At 48.9% G+C, this 17716-nt stretch overlaps 1 protein-coding gene across 2 annotated transcripts in view; it reads right to left on the bottom strand.

The window, feature by feature from the left end:
- TMEM67 (transmembrane protein 67) overlaps positions 1 to 17716 on the bottom strand; it is a 663651-nt gene that overhangs the window by 30958 nt on the left and 614977 nt on the right. The window lies entirely within an intron of this gene.

Below are 17716 nucleotides of genomic sequence, written 5' to 3'. Positions count from 1 at the left end.
CATAGTCTGCCATGGTACTCCTTTAGAAGCCTTTGTATGGGCTCCTTATGGATGGCAAAAGAAATGCTGCATCCCTTTAGGATCCCCTGGAACCCCAATGCCCTGGGTACCTAGGTACCATATACTAGGGATTTATGGGGGGCAGTATGCCAATTTGGAGTGAAATACTGGGCTACCAGTATGTAAGGAAAAATTTGGAACCAGAGAAAGCATACGCACTGGGGTCCTGGTTAGCAGGATCCCAGTGACTCAGTAAAGCATACTGACGAAAACGGTGAAACATACTGACAAGTAGGCTACAAACCATAAGCACTGGGGTCCTGACTAGCAGGATCCCAGTGACAGTCAAAACACACTGACAAATAGGCCAAAAATGGGGGTAGCCATGCCAGAAAGAGGCTACTTTCTCACATAGACTGTATCCATGGGGAAGGTTTTCCTTCCAATAATTCAGAGGGGAGAACAGTAGAAACCTCTACCCTAAAACTGTAGCGGAGGTAAGCCAGGCTTCTATAGGCCCAGAGAAAGACTAGAGGATCCAGAGTTAGAGTTGGAGAAACTAGTCAAAAGAGTAGCCCTTGATGGGCAAAAGGAAAGGGCTGAGATGGCCCTAGGGCCTATTTCTGGTTGCAGTAAAATCTTAACTAGGGAAAAAAATGAAGCTTTTGACCCTACAAACCCCATAGGGGTTGCGCCCAAAATACGCTGAGGGTGATGACATAGCCAAGTGGTTTATTGCCTTTGAGGAGGCATGTAAAATGAGAAGGTTACACCAGAAACACTGGGGTTCTCTACTCAGGGAGCTGTTCTTAGGCAAGTGCAGGGATTGACACTTAACACTTAGTGAGACACATGCTGAGTCTTATGACCTCATGAAGGATACCCTGATTGAAGGCTTTGGACACACGACTGAGGAGTACAGGATTACGTTCAGGGAGACTCACTAAACCTCTAGTCCCACCTGGATAGATCTAGTTGACTTCTCAGTCACAACACTAGGTGGCTGGTTAAAAGGCAACAAGGTGCAGGACTATTAAAAGGTTCTACAATTTGATCATGAAGGAGCATATTTTGTCACACTGTACATCAGAGCAGTTACATACATATCTAGTAGGTACACAGATTTCTAGTCCCTTAAAACTAGCTGAGAAGGCTGATTAATGGGTTAGGACTAGGATCCCTAAAAAGCATCTGGGTGAAGATCCCCAGAAAGGGGATTAGGCTCACAGAAGGGAAAAGAAGGCAGTAGTAAATTTTCCAAAAGAAGTTCCTTCAGGGACCTAAGTCCCTAAAAAGGGGATAGTACACCCCACCCCAACTTTATTGGTAAACAGAGTAGTAGGGACCCTATGCTTAAAAAGACCCTAGAAGGTAGGACCCGCTTTGACTGTCAGAGTTTGGGCACTACACAGAGGACTCAGCTTGTCCCAAGAAAAAGGTAGGCACTGGGGTTGTCAGTGCTCCTCGAATGAGGACAACCTTTTAGCCTTTAACTGGGAAATAGGGCCTTAAGGGGAGTTGATGATTTCAGAGAGCAGCAGGCACTTCCATCACATCCAGGTGAATGTAATCTCCATCACTGCCCTCGGAGATCCTTGTGCCACTCACACCATTGTGCATGACATGTTGGTATCCCATGACCAGTATTTACCAGGAGAGACTAGAAGATTAAGTGCTGTACTGGGGATGTTACTGTTAAGCCAGTGGCCTTAGTACCCATAGGGATAGCTGGGTCCCTTAGTTGGCAGAGGGTGGTAGTCAGTCCCGACCTCTCCCTTGATTGCCTCCTTGGAAATGACCTCCCAGAGGTTGGCCTGAGCCTTAAGAGGTACTGGTCCAGTGCCAGTCCTCTACCAAGGACTATGGAGGTGCTGAACCTACAGTTAGTAAAAGCTGGCCCAGCACGAAAGGCAAGAAAAAGGGGTGTAAAAAAGGTTGGCAACTTTTAGAAAAACATTCCTGTAAGCCAGGGAGATTCTGCTCCAGTAAGGTAGAACTCCAGGGTTGGCACTGGTAAGGCCTGCCCCACAAAAAGTCCTGTCTAGTCAGGCAACTTTTCAGCAGGAGGTTGTGGCCCCTCAGGTGACAGAAGAGAGAGTGGAAGAAGGGTGTATACTACAAGATTTAGTAACCCTCCGCTCAAAACCAGCAGGAGGCCCCTTGAGCCCAAAGAAGCCTGTGCCCTAGCCCATCCACCTGACAGTGGAGAACTAAAGATGTAGTTGTGGGTACTGCCAGCTGTCAGTAGCCTCTGCTGGGTGCTAGCCTTTAGGGCTGCACTGTCCTTGAAATGGTGATTTGTCCCCATGTAAAATAGCAAGTTAGGCCCCTCGACCCTGCTGGTCATGGTGGGGTTACTCCTGTTATGGGTAACCTCTGTGGGTAAGGTGGCTGTTGCCCTGGCTAAGACAGGATTAGCAGAGGTAGATACCTCTAACCCCAATTAAAGAAGTGTTGGAAAATGGGTTATTGGTAGGGCAGGTAGGTACCTACACCTAGCAACAAGCCACTAACCTCCACCTAGGTACAGTTAGGTCTCAGTAAATTAATCCCAGCTCAACCCTTGGTAGCTTGGCAACGAGCGTCAAGGCTTAACTTAGGAGACAAAGTGTAAAGCATTCAAATATCACAAAACAGTAATTAAATAAAACACAGGAAACAGTTTAAAAATCCAAAACCAATTTATAAAAATAGTTTATATTTTTATCTTTAAAATGACACAAAAACGATTAAAATCGGTTCAGGGGAACCGGAGATATGAATTTTTAAAGAATTATTACTTTTCTAGCGCTTAGAAACAAAAAGCGCCAATCGGGTCATCTGGTTGCACCTCGACCGGGGCAAAGTCAAACTTTCAGGCCGACCGCGATGGAACCCTGCTCGGCTACAGGTCGCGGGGTGCCTCGGTTAAAAAGTTACCTTCTGACTTAGGGCCTGATTCTAACTTTGGAGGACGGTGTTAAACCGTCCCAAAAGTGGCGGATATACCACCTACCGTATTACGAGTTCCATAGGATATAATGGACTCGTAATACGGTAGGTGGTATATCCGCCACTTTTGGGACGGTTTAACACCGTCCTCCAAAGTTAGAATCAGGCCCTTAGTCTTTATTTTGAAGTTTTTCTTCACCGGGACGAACCTGCCAGTTGAATCCAACCTCCTGGAGCCCTTGTCCGGATACGCGATGTGGGTTTCCTCGGTGGAGACTTTTACCTTCGGACTTAGTCATTTTTTCGAGATGAAAATCCTTCGACCGGGGTAAACCTGGATCTTGATCCGACGTCCATGGAGCCCTTCTCGGATACGATGGCTGGGAGGTCCCGGTCAACTTTTTACGTTCGGACTTAGTCTCTTTTTTGGATGTTTTTCTTTACCGGGACGAACCACGAAGTCAGGCCGGGTCGCGGTTGAGGCAAGCCGGCTAGAATTTCCGCGGCGGGTCGGTCCCTCTCTGGAGCTTTTTTCCAAAAATTCTCAAATCTTTTCCAAACTTCTGGGGCTTCACCCAGATGTTCTTTTAAGGTTCTTTTGGGGTCCACAGCTCACCCCAAGGGTCCAGAAGTTCTGTGATGGTCCTTGGGGGGTGCGGACTTCAACTCCCAGAACGCACCTGGCGCAAACTCCTTTTTGGCCACTGGACAGTGGTCAGCTGGTCGCTTTCTTCAGGAGTTGGTGCAGGGGACTCTGGTTAGCAATTTTTCACCTGTAGCAAACAGGGAGTCCCTCCTTGAACCAGTTGAAGCCAGGCAAAGTCCTTCTTGTGGTGAAGCCCAAGTGTGCAGCTGGTGCAGTCCTTCTGAGTGCAGGTTCCAGGTGCAGGCCAGGGGTCCAGCATGGCAGTCCTTCTTCTCCTTAAGTTCTTTCTTCTTGAAATTTGGTGGGGATCTGAGGTGTGGGTGCAGGTCTGCCAGTTTTATCCTTGCTTCTGGGTGAAAAGCAGGGGGGCCCTGGTTCTCCAATCAGGGACAGGGTCGTCCCCCTGTGATGACCACTTCCTGGGAAGTGTGGCAAAAATCCATCCCAGAAGGCAACAGTCTCTAAAAATCCAACATGGATGAATCTGATTTTTGGAGGTTACATCTGGCTGAGCCCACCCACTGGTGTGGCTAAAAATCATAAACACACCCCTCTCCTAATCTAATCAAGGGGGCACCTAATTGTCTGGGGTTGCAGGATGTGGGGGTGTTGCTGGGTGCTCCATATGTCTTTCTCTGCCTTTGAAGACCAGTTTGGCAGCCCTCCCCCTTCCTGCCTCACCATCTGCTGAGGGGAGATTCTCTCCCCCAAGCACATTCCTTTGTGTGAAGCCAGGCCACTTCACACCTCATCAAGGCAGCCTGGCAGAAGCTGCTGCAGGCTGGCCAATCAGAGCCCAGCAGCAAAAACAATGCAGAGCTGAAATTGGCAACTTTTTAGGTAAAGTCTAAACTTTTTACCTGAACAAGTTATATTAAATCCAACAACTGGAAGTTGTGGGATTTATTACAACAATTAATTTGATACCAAATTCTTGGTATGTAACATTTAAGGAGACTTTAAAATTTAAAATAAAGTCTGCCCATTCTAGCCTATGAAGGCCATTTACTTCAATGAGGGAAAAACGAATTTGGCTGTTTTTACCTCACCAGGGCTTATAAATCTATTTTTATAAAGTCCCTGCTTATAGTTACATGGCACCCAGCCCCAGGGGCACATAGGGCACACCTTAGGGGTGACTTATATGTAAAAATAAGGTAGTTTAAGACTTTGGAAGTACCTTTAATTCCAAAGTCGAATTTGCATATAACTTTAATTTAAAAGCAGCCAGCAAGGCAGGCTTGCTTTTAAAATGACACTGGGCACCTCAGCAGTGCACCTAGGTGTGCACCACCTATGCTGTGGTCCCTAAACCTACATGCCCTACCATATACTAGGGACTTATAGGTAGGTTAACTTAGCCAATTATAATTAGCCTAATTTGCATATCCATTTTACACAGAGCACAGGCCCTGGGACTGGTTAGCAGTACCCAGGGCACCATCAAAGTCAGGAAAACACCAGCAAAAAGAGGAAAATGGGGGCAAAAAGTTATGGGGCCACTGCAATCAGCCCTGTTTTCTCACACAACCCCCCCCAGCCCACACGCCCAGGAGACTCAGCCCAACCCTGGGAGAGTCTTCCTGGCTTGTTAGGCGAGGAAGACAGTGAAGAAAACTGGCTGTCCCTTTGCAGGGCCTACTCTGCCTTATATCCTCCTGTCAGGGTCACTCCCTATGGGTAGTGAAGCCATCCCAACAGTAAAAGGACCCAACTCAAACTGAAACTTTCCTCTAGGGGGGTCTTCCTCCTTTCTCTCTGCCAACTTGGGTAGTGAGGTGCCCACCTCCCCTACTCCAAACTTTGCTAGGGCAACACCTAGCTTACCCAAAGAGGTCACCCAACACTTGAGCAACCCCACCATGACCAATAGGGTCAGGGGGCCTACTTTGCCATTGGCCCTGGGGTCTGCCTCCCAGGCCAAGTACATTGCTGCCAGGAAGGCTAGCACCCAGCAGAGGCTACTGACAGCTGTCAGTACCCAGAACCACACCCTAAGCTCTCCACTGACAGGTGGCTGAGCTGCTTTAGGGGCATCTTTGGGGTCCTGGCACCCCTCTTGCTGTCTAGAGTGGGGGACTACCACCTCCTGTGGCAGACACCCTCCTTCCACTCTCCCTTCTGTCAGTGCAGGGGCAACACCTTGCATCTGGACAGCTGCCTGACTACTCAGGACTTCCTTGGGGTCAGGTGAGCCCTCACCAGTGCCAACCCTGGGCTCCCCCCTTACTGGGGCAGAGGGCCCTTGGCTCCCTGGAACTCTCTTTAAGAGTGGCCTACCGTTCCTTTTCTTCTTTCCTTTTCTTGGGGACCCCTGTCTCCTAACTGTAGGGACTGACTCCCCAGGACTTTGGGTTGGGGGGGTGCCCTGGGCGACCACCCCATCTGTGACCAGACTCACCTCTGGGAGGTCATTGCCCAGGATACAATCTAGGGGAAGGTCAGCACTGACTACCACCCTAATCCAGTCAAGGATACCCTCCCTCTCTAGGGGCACTATGGCTACAGGTTTGGAGGTGACCTCCCCTGTGGCTATCCTGACTTTCTTTGTCTTTCCTGGGACATACATGTCTGGGGTCACTAACCGGTCACTCACTATAGTGTGACTGGCACAGGTGTCTCTCAGGCCAGTGGTAGGGATCCCATTCACTTGAATGTGGTGGAAGTGCCTACTCCCACCCTCAGGGATCACCAGCTTACCATCTGGTCCTGTCTCCCAGCTCAATGCTAGGAGGACTTCATCATCTGAGGAATCCTCCTCTATGGCTACACTGGACAGCCCAGTGCTAACCACCTTCTTTGGACAGGCTGCATCTCCTCTGAAGTGACCTGTCTGCTGACAGTCAAAGCAAGCCCTACTGTCCAAGAGCTTTTTTAACCCTGGGTCTAACTGTCTCTGCTGGTCAGAGTGGGATTTACTCTCCTCCTTCTTAGGGTTCTGGGGTACAGAGGGAGTCTCTGTGGTGGGCTTACCACCTCCCTCCTTAGGTTTTTGGGGACCTGTCCCCCCCTTCTTGGAGTCTCCCCCCTGGGACTTGACAACCACCCTGGTTCTCAACCACTCATCAGCTGCCTCCCCTAGCTCTCTAGGGTTGGTCTGCTTAGAGTCCACTAGATGCTGGCGTAACCTTTCTTGGGTACAATTGGTCAAGATGTGCTCTCTCATGATCAGATTGTATAACCCCTCATAAGTATCTACTTTGTTACCAATAATCCAGCCCTCTAGTGCCTTTAGTGAAATGTCCACAAAGTCAACCCAAGACTGGGTACTGACCTTCTGGGTGTCCCTGAACTTCATTCTATATTGCTCTGGGGTCAGACCAAACTTCTTGGCTAAGCACCTCTTCATACTAGGGTATGAATCTGCCTCCTCCCCCCTTAAGGTCAGAAGCCTATCCCTCCCTGAGTTGGGGACCAACTCCCACAAAAGGGAACCCCAGTATTGAGGCCTAACCCTTCTCATTTGGAGTGCCCTCTCAAAGGCCCCCAGCCACTTATCTATGTCATCCCCCTCTACATAAGCAGGAACTACCCCCTTGGGTAATCTGGGGCAAACTCCCCCACCCATGGACACCTCAGCTTCTTTATCGCTGCCTCCATCTCTTTTCTCTTTGTATGCCCACTTTTTCTTTTCTAGGGCCAGCTTCTCTGCTTCCAAAGCTATGTATGCTAGCTGGGCCTCCAGCTCTCTTTCTCTGATGGATGGGTTCTCTCCTCCTGAAAGGACCCCCTTCCCACCACTAGCTTTGGATCTGCCCCTAGTGACTGTATTTACTGAGGACCGTTCTTCCTCATCCTCACTTGGGCTCAGATGCCTTCCCTCCCCTGAGTGGTTAGAGCTTGCATCCTCCCTTCTTTCTCCCTCCTCTGGAGCTTCTTCTTACTCTACCTCTTGGGCCTCAGCCCATGCTGTCAGGGATGTGATCAGGATTTGCTTCCTGAGATCAGTGGTTGCAGGCAACCCTCTTTCAATACACAACCCCCTAAGCTGGACTACTGTCAGTGTGGGTAGGCTAGCAAGATCAAGCTCCATGGTTCCCTAGTTTTGTGTCAACAAAAACTTTTTGCAAAAATTGGAAACAAGAATTTAGAAAAATTAAAAAAATTCAATAATTGAAATTAATCCAAATTAAAAATTAAAAACAATTTTTGCACTAGGACAATTTAAAGGATTTTTAATTTGTTTTACCCAAAACTGTAACGTGATATTGAACACAAGTACAGGATCCCGTCGCTGCTTCCAATTATGTTGGAAAATGGGTTATTGGTAGGGCAGGTAGGTACCTACACCTAGCAACAAGCCACTAACCTCCACCTAGGTACAGTTAGGTCTCAGTAAATGAATCCCAGCTCAACCCTTGGTAGCTTGGCAACGAGCGTCAAGGCTTAACTTAGGAGACAAAGTGTAAAGCATTCAAATATCACAAAACAGTAATTAAATAAAACACAGGAAACAGTTTAAAAATCCAAAACCAATTTATAAAAATAGTTTATATTTTTATCTTTAAAATGACACAAAAACGATTAAAATCGGTTCAGGGGAACCGGAGATATGAATTTTTAAAGAATTATTACTTTTCTAGCGCTTAGAAACAAAAAGCGCCAATCGGGTCATCTGGTTGCACCTCGACCGGGGCAAAGTCAAACTTTCAGGCCGACCGCGATGGAGCCCTGCTCGGCTACAGGTCGCGGGAGGCCTCGGTTAAAAAGTTACCTTCTGACTTAGTCTTTATTTTGAAGTTTTTCTTCACCGGGACGAACCTGCCAGTTGAATCCGACCTCCTGGAGCCCTTGTCCGGATACGCGATGTGGGTTTCCTCGGTGGAGACTTTTACCTTCGGACTTAGTCGTTTTTTCGAGATGAAAATCCTTCGACCGGGGTAAACCTGGATCTTGATCCGACGTCCATGGAGCCCTTCTCGGATACGATGGCTGGGAGGTCCCGGTCAACTTTTTACGTTCGGACTTAGTCTCTTTTTTGGATGTTTTTCTTTACCGGGACGAGCCACGAAGTCAGGCCGGGTCGCGGTTGAGGCAAGCCGGCTAGAATTTCCGCGGCGGGTCGGTCCCTCTCTGGAGCTTTTTTCCAAAAATTCTCAAATCTTTTCCAAACTTCTGGGGCTTCACCCAGATGTTCTTTTAAGGTTCTTTTGGGGTCCACAGCTCACCCCAAGGGTCCAGAAGTTCTGTGATGGTCCTTGGGGGGTGCGGACTTCAACTCCCAGAACGCACCTGGCGCAAACTCCTTTTTGGCCACTGGACAGTGGTCAGCTGGTCGCTTTCTTCAGGAGTTGGTGCAGGGGACTCTGGTTAGCAATTTTTCACCTGTAGCAAACAGGGAGTCCCTCCTTGAACCAGTTGAAGCCAGGCAAAGTCCTTCTTGTGGTGAAGCCCAAGTGTGCAGCTGGTGCAGTCCTTCTGAGTGCAGGTTCCAGGTGCAGGCCAGGGGTCCAGCAGGGCAGTCCTTCTTCTCCTTAAGTTCTTTCTTCTTGAAATTTGGTGGGGATCTGAGGTGTGGGTGCAGGTCTGCCAGTTTTATCCTTGCTTCTGGGTGAAAAGCAGGGGGGCCCTGGTTCTCCAATCAGGGACAGGGTCGTCCCCCTGTGATGACCACTTCCTGGGAAGTGTGGCAAAGATCCCCTCCAGAATTCAACAAGAAAGGAACTAAAGAAGAAGGACTGCCCTGCTGGACCCCTGGCCTGCACCTGGACCCTGCACTCAGAAGGACTGCACCAGCTGCACACTTGGGCTTCACCACAAGAAGGACTTTGCCTGGCTTCAACTGGTTCAAGGAGGGACTCCCTGTTTGGTTTAGCAATTTTTCACCTGTAGCAGAGTCCCCTGCACCAACTCCTGAAGAAAGCGACCAGCTGACCACTGTCCAGTGGCCAAAAAGGAGTTTGCGCCAGGTGCATTCTGGGAGTTGAAGTCCGCACCCCCCAAGGACCATCACAGAACTTCTGGACCCTTGGGGTGAGCTGTGGACCCCAAAAGAACCTTAAAAGAACATCTGGGTGAAGCCCCAGAAGTTTGGAAAAGATTTGAGAATTTTTGGAAAAAAGCTCCAGAGAGGGACCGACCCGCCGCGGAAATTCTAGCCGGCTTGCCTCAACCGCGACCCGGCCTGACTTCGTGGTTCGTCCCGGTAAAGAAAAACATCCAAAAAAGAGACTAAGTCCGAACGTAAAAAGTTGACCGGGACCTCCCAGCCATCGTATCCGAGAAGGGCTCCATGGACGTCGGATCAAGATCCAGGTTTACCCCGGTCGAAGGATTTTCATCTCGAAAAAACGACTAAGTCTGAAGGTAAAAGTCTCCACCGAGGAAACCCACATCGCGTATCCGGACAAGGGCTCCAGGAGGTCGGATTCAACTGGCAGGTTCGTCCCGGTGAAGAAAAACTTCAAAATAAAGACTAAGTCAGAAGGTAACTTTTTAACCGAGGCCTCCCGCGACCTGTAGCCGAGCAGGGCTCCATCGCGGTCAGCCTGAAAGTTTGACTTTGCCCCGGTCGAGGTGCAACCAGATGACCCGATTGGCGCTTTTTGTTTCTAAGCGCTAGAAAAGTAATAATTCTTTAAAAATTCATATCTCCGGTTCCCCTGAACCGATTTTAATAGTTTTTGTGTCATTTTAAAGATAAAAATATAAACTATTTTTATAAATTGGTTTTGGATTTTTAAACTGTTTCCTGTGTTTTATTTAATTACTGTTTTGTGATATTTGAATGCTTTACACTTTGTCTCCTAAGTTAAGCCTTGACGCTCGATGCCAAGCTACCAAGGGTTGAGCTGGGATTAATTTACTGAGACCTAACTGTACCTATGTGGAGGTTAGTGGCTTGTTGCTAGGTGTAGGTACCTACCTGCCCTACCAATAACCCATTTTCCAACAAGAAGTATAAGTGAAACAGATCTAGTTCAGTTTAAAATGGGTCCTATTACTGTTGGAATAGGTCAACTGCCCAGAGGCTGTGACCTTGTCAGGAGGATGCGAGGCAGAGTAGGCCCTGCAATAACATAGCCAGTTTCTTTACTCTTCCTCGCCTAACACACTAGGAACACTCTCCCAGAGTGTCCTGGGAATGATGGCAGGGCAGGTGCGGGGGGACGGGGGAGGAGGGTAGGAAACTGGGCATCTTTTTAGATGCCCCCTCAAATTCTGACCCCTTTTAGAGCTAAAGGATGCTGATTTTTTTACTCTGACAGTGCACTGAGGACTGCTAATCAGACCTCAGTGCTAGTGTTCTTTCCTTAAAACAAAGTATTTCTGATTATTCCACAATTGGCACAGGACTTTATCACCCCTTAAGTCCCTAGGTAATGGTACCCCTGGTACCTAGGGAATGCACACTAGAGAGGGTCCCTAAGGGCTCCAGTGTATATTATGCCACCCTAAGGGACCAGCATACAAATTGCACACAGCCTGCCATCACAGACTGAGTGTCAGGGTGCAAACCCTGAGTGAAAACACAACATGGCACACTCTTTGTGTGCCATGCCAAACTCACTGCATGCATTATATGTAAGTCACCCCTTCAGCAAGGCTTGAGAGCCCTAAGGCAGGGTGCATTATAATACATGTGAGGGCATGTCTCTGTGAGCAGATATGCCCCTTTGATGTCATTCCACTGCTAGATATTACAAGTGACCAGGTAGCCATCTTAGAAAATGCACTGAGCACTGGTCATCACGAGTGACCCAACTCCATGATGGCTGAACAAAAATAATGGTGTTTATATCAAACACCTTGTCTTCATAAATCCATACTGATGCCAGTACTGGATTTATTATGACGTGCACCCAGATGGCCCTTTAGTGGTGCCCCCTGAGACCTATTAGTCCTCTACTGTGCTGGCTGACTGGTATCGACCAGCCTGCCACCACAGATGAGTTTCTGACCCCCTGGAGGTAAGAGCCCCTGCTCTACGAGGTCAGAAACAATGCCTGCTCTGGCAGGAGGTGTTATCACCTCTGCCAACAGGATGGCTGGTAAATCTGCATATCAAGGCCAGGGACTTCAAAGTCCCTGCCGCCTTTGATATGCGACTCCAGCTTCCTTCAGACGTGGGAGAGGAAACCCCCTGCCCTGAGGCCAATTTGGCACCAGGAGAGGTGGGAAAATTAGCTATGCAAGGAGGCGTGACACACTTACAGGCTCAGCACACCCCTGAGGCGGTCAGCCTGAAGTGTACACGAAAAAAGGAATTCCACAATCTTGTGTGTGGTGGAATTAGGAATTCTGGGCCAGGGTGATACACACTCCCCACAGAAATTTGTCATCTAAGGGGTGTAGTGAACCCAAGGGTAAGTAGCCCATTGACTACTAATGTTCACTCCCTTAGTGCCTCTAAATTGAGTATTTAGGGGACCCCCTGACACCAGGAAAGCAGATCATGTCAAGACTTCAACCACTGGAAACCGAGGAAGAAAGAAGACGAACCAAAGAGAGTGAAAACTGAAGGCCTGCACCAAAGACTGGCAAAAAACCCCGCCAGGCTGCTTGTACTTCGACAATCACTGGACCAACTTCACCAAGAACTGGGCAGCCTCCCCCAAACCCTTGGACAACTGCCCAGTGCCTCAACAACTGGGAAAGATCTCTCTAGGAGTAGAGGAGCTACTCCTCTGCAGGCACAGCAGGCAGCTGTCCAGTCCACCGTGTTGCTGACCAATGAGTCTACTGAGGGAGCAAGCTACTAGGAAGAGGTCACCAAGGATCTAGGAGGTCAGCCAGTTTCCTTAGTGAGTTTTGAGATGCTGACCCCTCCAGGAGCCCCCCAGTACCAATATCATGGGTAGCAGAGCAGTAGCAGCAGCCAAGGGATGTTGTGTCCAGTCCGGACACCAACACAGAGGAAAACCAACCCACATGTCCAGGAACTTCAGGGGCAGTGAGACCTATGTTGAGGGTGTCCCCGTTGTCTTGTTTTGACCCTCTACTGTAAAAGCAAGATTCAGGGGAGTCTCTAACTGCTGCACCCCTACGCCTAAAAGCACCTCTGCTCCTGAGCCCCACAGCCACAGTCCGAAGCCAGAGACTCTCCAAAGCTGAGCCCACCCTTTGGTTTGGTAAGACTGGACTCTCGGTCGCCGAATGCAGCCTTTTTCTGCAGGCCTCTTTCAACCGTGAGTGTCTCCTGCACCACAACAACAGCATCTCAATGACCCCTTCCCACCCTTCTCCCCCCTTCCCGGACTGACCTCCAGTCCCAGTGTGCAGCCTCTTTATGACCGGACCGATTCCCATAAACTTAAATGGGGCACCGAACACTGAAAAGCACCTCCGCACCCGGACACCCCAGTGCCACCCGGGGTGACCTATTGTTGCTGCCTTGGACCTTGCTCCATACCTACCTTAAGTCCAGCAGGAGAGTCCTGTAAGTCGCTGATAAGTGCCTGAATGCAGTATGTCTTTCCCCCTCAGGATAGCATTACCGCATTAAAATCAATACAAGCATATTTTACTGCGACTTAAAAACTGCTAACTTGAAAAGTACTTACTGTAAGGAAATGCCTCCTTGGCATGGTTACCCCCTGACTTTTTGCCTTTGCTGGTGTCAAGTTATGATTTGAAAGGGTGCTGAGGCCTGCTAACCAGGCCCCAGCACCAGTGTTCTTTCCCTAAAACTGTACCTTTGTCTCCACAATTGGCACACCCTGGCATCCAGGTAAGTCCCTTATAACTGGTAACTCTGGTACCAAGGGCCCAGATGCCAGGGAAGGTCTCTAATGGCTGCAGCATGTCTTATGCCACCCTGGGGACCCCTCACTCAGCACAAACACACTGCTTGCCAACTTGTGTGTGCTGGTGGGGAGAAACTGACTAAGTCGACATGGCACTCCCCTCAGGGTGCCATGCCAACCTCACACTGCCCATGGCATAGATAAGTCACCCCTCTAGCAGGCCTTACAGCCCTAAGGCAGGGTGCACTATACCATAGGTGAGGGCATAGGTGCATGAGCACTATGCCCCTACAGTGTCTAAGCAAAACCTTAGACATTGTAAGTGCAGGGTAGCCATAAGAGTATGTGGTCTTGTAGTCTGTCATACACGAACTCCACAACACCATAATGGCTACACTGAAAACTGGGAAGTTTGGTATCAAACTTCTCAGCACAATAAATGCACAGTGATGCCAGTGTACATTTTATTGTAAAATACACCCAGAGGGCATCTTAGAGATGCCCCCTGAAAACATACCTGACTTCCAGTGTGGGCTGACTATTTTTACGAGCCTGCCACACACCAGACAGGTTGCTGGCCACATGGGGGGAGTGCCTTTGTCACTCTGTGGCCAGGAACAAAGCCTGTACTGGGTGGAGGTGCTTCTCACCTCCCCCTGCAGGAACTGTAACACCTGGCTCACCCCCTTTGATACAGCGCCACAGGGCATCCCACCTAGTGGAGATGCCCGCCCCCTCCGGCCACGGGCCCACTTTTGGCGGCAAGGCCGGAGGAGATAATGAGAAAAACAAGGAGGAGTCACTGGCCAGTCAGGACAACCCCTAAGGTGTCCTGAGCTGAGGTGACTCTGACTTTTAGAAATGCTCCATCTTGCAGATGGAGGATTCCCCCAATAGGATTAGGGATGTGCCCCCCTCCTTCAGGAAGGAGGCACAAAGAGGGTGTAGCCACCCTCAGGGCTAGTAGCCATTGGCTACTAACCCCCCAGACCTAAACACCCCCCTAAATTGAGTATTTAGGGGCCCCCAGAACCTAGGAAGATAGATTCCTGCAACCTGAAGACGAAGAAGGACTGCTGACCTGAAGCCCTGCAGAGAAGACGGAGACACCAACTGCTTTGGCCCCAGCCCTACCAGCCTGTCTCCCCACTTCAAGAAAAACTGCAACAGCGACACGTTCCCCAGGGTCCAGCGACCTCTGAAGCCTCAGAGGACTACCCTGCATCTAAAAGGACCAAGCACTCCCGAGGACAGCGGCCCTGTTCCAAAGAAACTACAACTTTGCAACAAAGAAGCAACTTTTAAAGACCACACGTTTCCCGCCGGAAGCGTGAGACTTTCCACTCTGCACCCAACGCCCCCGGCTCGACCTGCGGAAAACCAACACTACAGGGAGGACTCCCCGGCGACTGCGAGCCCGTGAGTAGCCAGAGTTGACCCCCCTGAGCCCCCACAGTGATGCCTGCAGAGGGAATCCAGAGGCTCCCCCTGACCGCGACTTCCTGCTTCAAAGAACCCGACGCCTGTGAAACACACTGCACCCGCAGCCCCCAGGACCTGAAGGATCCGACCTCCAGTGCAGGAGCGACCCCCAGGTGGCCCTCTCCCTAGCCCAGGTGGTGGCTACCCCAAGGAGCCCCCCCTTGCCTGCATCGCTGAAGAGACCCCTGGGTCTCCCATTGAAACCTATTGCAAACCCGACGCCTGTTTGCACTCTGCACCCGGCCGCCCCTGTGCTGCTGAGGGTGTACTTTTTGTGCTGACTTGTGTCTCCCCCGGTGCCCTACAAAACCCCCCTGGTCTGCCCTCCGAAGTCGTGGGTACTTACCTGCTGGCAGACTGGAACCGGGGCACCCCCTTCTCCGTTGAAGCCTATGCGTTTTGGGCACCACTTTGACCTCTGCACCTGACCGGCCCTGAGCTGCTGGTGTGGTAACTTTGGGGTTTCCCTGAACCCCTAACGGTGGGCTACCTTGGACCCAACCGTGAACCCTGTAAGTGCTTTACTTACCTGAAAAACTAACAAATACTTACCTCCCCCAGGAACTGTTGAATTTTGCAGTGTCCAATTTTAAAATAGCTTATTGCCATTTTTGCCAAAACTGTACATGATATTGTGTTGATTCAAAGTTCCTAAGATACCTGAGTGAAATACCTTTCATTTAAAGTATTGTGTGTAAATCCTGAACCTGTGGTTCTTAAAATAAACTAAGAAAATATATTTTTCTATATAAAAACCTATTGGCCTGGAATTGTCTTTGAGTGTGTGTGTTCCTCATTTATTGCTTGTGTGTGTACAACAAATGCTTAACATTACCCTCTGATAAGCCTACTGCTCGACCACACTACCACAAAATAGAGCATTAGAATTATCTTTTTGCCACTATCTTACCTCTAAGGGGAACCCTTAGACTCTGTGCATGCTATTTCTTACTTTGAAATAGTACATACAGAGCCAACTTCCTACACTTACCTTATTACAGTGAACTTGGTGTATATATTAATATAAACTACGTGTTATTTTTATAAACTGATGTCAGATGTCTTTGTTAAGTGTCTGTCTCGCTTACTGCCTCTGTGTGTGCACTAAATCCTAAACACTATCCTCTGGTAAGCCAAACTGCTCACCCACGCTACCAGAAAGAGAGCTTTTAGGGTTATTATTTTAACCCGTCAGTCAATAAGGGTCACCCTGGACTACCTGCATAGAATCCCCTTACATTGGTAGACTACATAGCCAGCTTCCTACAATGACCCAACTTGAAATGGTGCATTTGGTCATCTAATTGTGCTTTTAAGTTCCAGCAAAGCCTGCAAAGAGCTGATCATCCACTGCATCGAAAATCAGCGATACACTGTTCCAATCATATAAAACAGAAAATATAGTGACCGGGGGCCTAAATTCTAGGAGCAAGAGGCCTCACACACCCGTGGGGTGTCATGCTTCATCATAGGCGCTGCTCCTCGTCAGACCGGCGCTGCAATGTCTGACGGGCACCACCCCTGATGGGGGGGCTCTTTGCCGGAGATCTTAATATATGGTGGTGCCGTGACCCCAAAGGTGACTAAAGAATCAACGGAGATCAGAAAAAAGTGTGTGGTTAAAATTGACTCTCAAAACCGCCACTGGGACTGTAGATTTTATTGGACCCAATGAACGGTCAGGGCCAAGGTTAAAAAATAGAATCAGAAGAGTGAATAAAGAAGTTAAGATCAATCACTCTTGTAATGTAGAACATATCAAGGAGAGGAGTCTGGGAATTCTCCAAAAACGACCCCCTCATGGGTCAACATGTTTCGCATCCTGGTGGTCCAAACGGATCCAGTGATGCTTCATCAGGACCTTATGTGACTATATGTATCTCCTGAATAATGAGGGCCACATATATTTACAAAGAAGTTAATACAAGTACCTCGCGACCAGCAATTAGTGGGGAGGCGTAATAATCACTTACATGAATATGGAATAAGTAATTCCTAACTCGTGCCCTGCAAAAAAGAAGTACACAGGTTATACCACAGTAGGGGCGAGTCATAGCTTGATACATATCATGGGAAAAAGGCGACCGTGATGTGCAGTGCAAGTATTACTTTGTGAGCAACACACATGCAAGTGCTTGTGGGTACAAGCTTACCGTCCTAAAATTGAAGGCGAGCATCCTAGGAATACACGGACCAATCGTCCAGCGCTAAACAACGTCTAAACAAGGGGGAATATGGAACAACAGAATCAATTAAGAGAAAGGTAAAGTATCCAATCAACTAACTCATATGTGTGTTGTCATAGGGGTCTCAAATGTAGTAATCATAGATTCATAATTGGTATCATCACAGGAAACATGGTAAACCAAACATAATGAATGCGGCAGTGAGTGTCAGTAAAATAGCTGTGGGACAGAATGGTCCATAGAAATCAATAAAGGTAGCAGACTACATTGTGTTGCTAGACACAGATCCTGTCTAGAAGAGAAAGCTGGGCAGTACATTGAGTAATAAGTATCAATAACTGTCTAAATTTAAATTTAAATGTAGAGTCCATCCTCACGGAAACCGTGATACAGGGAGAAGTCAGCATAGCGGAGTCAGTGAGGTCTCCTCGATAAATATACTGTATTTACAGCAATGCGGCCCCAGATAGCAGATGTAGTAGCGTAGGGTGCCGGTGGATAAAGACTACATGTTGTCTGTCAAATGGCAGAACAACATAGAAAGAGGAGTCTGCAGAAAAACAGGTCCCGAAATGAAAGGAACGGGACTTGTATAATATAAAACGGGGGGGGGGGGGGGGGGAAGAGAGCGGCAGGGCACTTACTTGTTGGAGCAATGCTGGCCAGGCGGAGACCTATCCCGGTCCGTGGTTCCCGAAGAATAGTGGAACCCGGGCCGATACGCTAGATGTACGTAGCGTGCCGGAAATCGGAGGTTAAGAATTTCCGGTCAGGCAGTCAGGCAA

Source organism: Pleurodeles waltl, chromosome 2_2, assembly GCF_031143425.1.
Source record: "Pleurodeles waltl isolate 20211129_DDA chromosome 2_2, aPleWal1.hap1.20221129, whole genome shotgun sequence".
In the NCBI taxonomy this organism is placed as follows: domain Eukaryota; kingdom Metazoa; phylum Chordata; class Amphibia; order Caudata; family Salamandridae; genus Pleurodeles; species Pleurodeles waltl.
This window is presented reverse-complemented; position numbering and strand designations above follow the sequence as displayed.